The sequence below is a fragment of the Dermacentor andersoni genome, chromosome 1, assembly GCF_023375885.2.
Source record: "Dermacentor andersoni chromosome 1, qqDerAnde1_hic_scaffold, whole genome shotgun sequence".
NCBI classification, from domain to species: domain Eukaryota; kingdom Metazoa; phylum Arthropoda; class Arachnida; order Ixodida; family Ixodidae; genus Dermacentor; species Dermacentor andersoni.
Window position 1 is genome coordinate 408645922 of NC_092814.1, and position 4557 is coordinate 408650478.

A 4557-nucleotide genomic window follows, 5' to 3' on the forward strand; every position below is an offset into this window, starting at 1 on the left:
CCCGGTACTTTCCAGTAACGAACAGCATGCACGTTATCAGCATGACATAGCATTCCCAACAGGAAAGTAACGAGCGCAGCGTTTTCAAGGAAATGCGGGCAAGACAGATGACAGTTATTGTTGTGGCAAATATACACTCCAAAGGGTGTAAACTTTTTCTTACACTCTAAAAACAGTTTGCACCTTTTGGGGTGCATATTTGTCCCACAACAATAATCGTCATCTGCCTTGCTTGCTTTCTTGAAAACTCGGCGCTCGCTACTTTCCTGTCGAGAATGCTGCGTCACACTGGTGACGCACATGCCGTTCGTGACTGGGAAGTACCGGGCTCGCAGCGTTAAAGAAAGGAAACGCGGGCAAGACGGATGACGATTGTTGTTGTGGGACAAATATACACCCCAAAGGGTGCAATTGTTTTTAGAGTGTAGAGCTTACACTCTCAGGCAAAGTTACACCCTTTGGAGTGTACGACACACTTTCGATCGGGATAGAATTTCTCAGTCGTGAATGGCTCCTTTGAGGCATCTGCGGGAGGGAAGCCATCGGGGTAGTGAATTTCAATGCGGATGGGACTTGATCGTGATCGAAAGTGGCCGTGTGACACAGGTCTACTCTCTTAAAAAAGTTTACACCCTTTGGGGCTTATCTTGTCCCATAACGATAATCGTCGTCTGCCTTGCTTGCGTTTCCTCCCTTGAAAACTCTGCGGTTTCCTGTCGAGAATGCTTTGTCAAGCTTATAAAGCGCATCCGTTCGTGACTAGGAAGTACCGGGCTCGCAGTGTTAAAGAAAGGAAATACGGGCGACACAGATGATGATTATTGTTTGGGGTCAAAATACAATCCAAAGGGTGTAAACTTAGCTAAGAGTGTAGCAGTTCCATGCACTCCAGCATAGAAACGGAGTCTACTGAAATAGTGAATTGTCATTAGGCATATTGTGCAAAAAAGAAAGAAAAAGAAATACAGTAGAACCTAGTTTATAGACATGTACAATAACAGTGCTTGACTGTCAAAACTATTTCATACTCCACCGCATTTGTAATGAACTGTTCTCCTGCGTCCGTTAAGCATGTCACCATCCAGCATCATAAAGATGTGCTCTTCCGATAAATATGCCTTTCTATAAAATGGAGTCTTATAAAAAGTCATACAATCTTGACAGTTCATTGAATAACCAACTATGTTAAGAATAACTGTAGAAAGTTTAAGTGAAAATATTGCAAAAAGATTTGCTCATATGCTTGTTGGTATATAAAGGAAATGCAATAACACGGGTCCAGAGAAAAAAAATTTAAATGCCTGCAGTGCTTACAAAAAACATGAGCAGAGCTAAAAATTCTCAAGATTCATAGCTACCTCGTCTCCTTCTGATTTTAATTCTTGTGATCTTGTTTTGCGCCATCAGCATGGTAACTGCAGGCCTTCGCAGTTAGTATCTGGTGATTTGCAAGACTATTTTGCTTGTGTAAAGGCCAGGTTCCATTTAAGCTTGTTCCAGCACATTAAGTATTCCTCTCTTGCAGGCACGAACCCAGGTGGTGGGAGCCCTGCCCGCCTCCTCTCCGCCACAACTCCTCACACATTCCTAAAGCATCGCCAAATGAATTTTGATATTTGACAGCTATTGAGCTGCCATTTTGCTGCCTTTTTGACTCCTTTTGGATGATGGTAGTTATCGGCATTTCTTGGGGTGTGAAGGCCAGTTTTCTCATAGATTCGGTGCCTGCGCGATGGATTCGAGATGCCTTTAGTTTTCACCATCTATTCAACAGCCACGTGCATCGCTGTTGCTTGGTTAGTTCAACCTTCTTTGTTTAGACTGATACATGGACCAGGAAAGGGATTCGTTTCTTAGTCAGCTGGTCTGTATGCTCGTGGAACGAGTTGCAGTCAGAGAAAACACCAATTGCATTTAACTTTTCCCTTTGCTTCATTATTTCCTCGCATGGCGGCTCGCCGCAACGCTGGCGAACCGGAACAATATACCCGCGATATGGGTTAGATAAAGTGGAAAATATAATAATGCGAAACAGCGTCAATCATGAAACCCTGCAATAACCTTTAAATCTATAAGCAATATGACTCTCATGCGTTACGTCATCTCGTTTTTCCCTAATTGTACAGCACTTTTCGTGCGAAATTGGCAACTGGAAACAAGTCACAAGAGCTGAGAAATTAAACAGTCTACTAAGGGAGAGAGCCAAGGCAACAGCCAAAGAGGAAAATAAAGCGACAATTAACAAATTTAACCGTTGTTTATGAAAATAATTATGGGTAAACATCTTTTTATTTAAAAAGGAAGTAAAGTAAACGCCGCCAGAAGTGGGGAACAATTCCGTGTGTCTTGAATGACGCTTGTACAGTTATCAGTCAAACCGCCTGATGTTGCCACTTCTCTGCTGTGCTTACGTGGGATTTTTTCTAACCTCTCACGGTGGGCGCAGCATGTCTAGAACCCCAGTGTCCTGCGCTCTATGCGGTTGCACGGGACTGGCGGCCACGCATCGTTACACAACTTCCCAAATAGCAATAAGAGTCAGTTTTGGCACTTGGTAGAGCAGTAAACGAGGGATCTAAAAGAAATGTGATTGTTCCGCAAATATATATTTCTCTATAATTCTTCTAGAGGTAATTCAAAAAACGCAACTATAGTCGGATGCAACTTAAGTATGCAGCGAAGCTCCGCCCATGGCCTCATAACCGCCAGCCACTGTTCCTCTGCGAGGCTGCAAATAATTCATACTTCAAACTTTTCCTGTTAGGCAAATAAGGCGGTAACCACAAAACTAAAATTATTAGCGCGTAATTTTATACATTTTCCCTCGCCTATTAAAGTATAATGGCGAAAGTCGAATTCTTTATTGAACTCAAAATTATAAAATGCTTGCTTTGCTGCAACTATTTGTTTTCAAGTTTCAGTGCAGTTGGCAGTGAAGTTTCATGACTAAAACGGGTTCAGCAGTGAAATGAACTGTATCGCAGACTTTTGAAGAGTGAAATGCTCAGACTCCATACACTTTGTCCATGTCTGTTGCACACCTCATTGCTTCCGCCAATGAAAAGGCTCTTCAAGAACAGCAGGCTCTCCGGATCTATCAAGCACGACGCATTGTTGAGAAGGCCACATGACAATGATTTTGTTTGCTTTTGTGATTGGCTGGCTAAGTAACACAACCCCGCGTGGTTCATGTGCCATGGTTGCTATGTATTCTACTATAGAAATCTTTCATTTACATTTTCACTTGCTGACTTGTTCTTGGCAGTGTTCTTCCTGTGGTTCTTTCCAGCGTGAGTCCATTTGATGTGGTTCCTTGTTTTCCATGTAAAGGAGAAGTGCATTTCACAGGCCTACCTGTGAGATGCACCTTAATTTCATTTCTCTTTTCGGGTTTATGTGTCTTTATGGTGAATGGTGGGCATTATTCATATTTGTATAATAAAGGTACCCCCCCCTAATTTGCATAGGAAAGAGACCTATGGTTCCCCCCCCCCTGAAAAAAAATTACTGGGTACACCCCTGCTCTGTTGCCATTGATGAAGTGGCGCAGAGGAATGCATAGAGCAAACTTTAGAGTCGGAAGGCTCGCATCGATGTCACAGGTTGTCCTTTCCCATTATGCACCATTAAAAGCCCTCATTGGGGTTAAAACAATGTTTGACTAGTTGCTAACATATTTCATAGTTTCCTTCCAGCACAGACCCTCACTCCAGAATGCTGCGGTCACACTGAACATTAATTTCCAAGTTTCAGTGCGCTTCCTGAACCGCTCCCTCTGCCAGATCCATCCACAGTAATTTTGGGTAGTTATTCCCGTAAAACTTCCGGGTCCCTTGCCTTGGCACTCAACCTCAGTGCACTGTAGCTACTAGTATAGATGAGAAAATTATGCCGTATAAACAAAATAAAAGGCAATTTCCTAAACATGCAAAAGCATGCAAGTTCCTTTAACGCGCAAAAAGCATGGATAGCAGGCATATTTCTAATTTAGTGTGTTCACTGTGTGACAGCTTACATTTACATATATGGAAGGATAGAACGAATGTTTCAAAGCATTAATTACATCCTTGTGCTTAATAATTAACATAAAATTTTCTATATAATTTGGGCAATCTAATCTTGCACATAAAACCAATTCATTCAGTTTTGCAGACACTAAGTGGGCTCACAAGTTTCACTATGTCTTTTGGAAGAACAACACAGGAACATAATTTCTGCTGAGAGAGAGAGAGAGAGAAACAACTTTATTCGGTCCACTATAGACGTAAGCAAGCTCCACGTCACCTGGCTAGGCCCACTCGGGGACCATCAGGTGAAACCTGACGGCCCTCTCGCGAGCCCTCTGGACTGCCAGGATTTGAGAGGTCTGATCCTGGGCCTTAATTAACTTCATCATTTCCTCTTGAGTGAAAGGGGGACCGGCAGAGGCGCAGCCCCACAGGACATGTTCTAAGTCCGCATAATCACCACACAGAGGGCAGTCCGGGCTTGGGAACCGTTCGGGGTACATTGTGTGCAGCGCCGCGGGGCTCGGGTAAGTGCTTGTTTGCAGAAGTC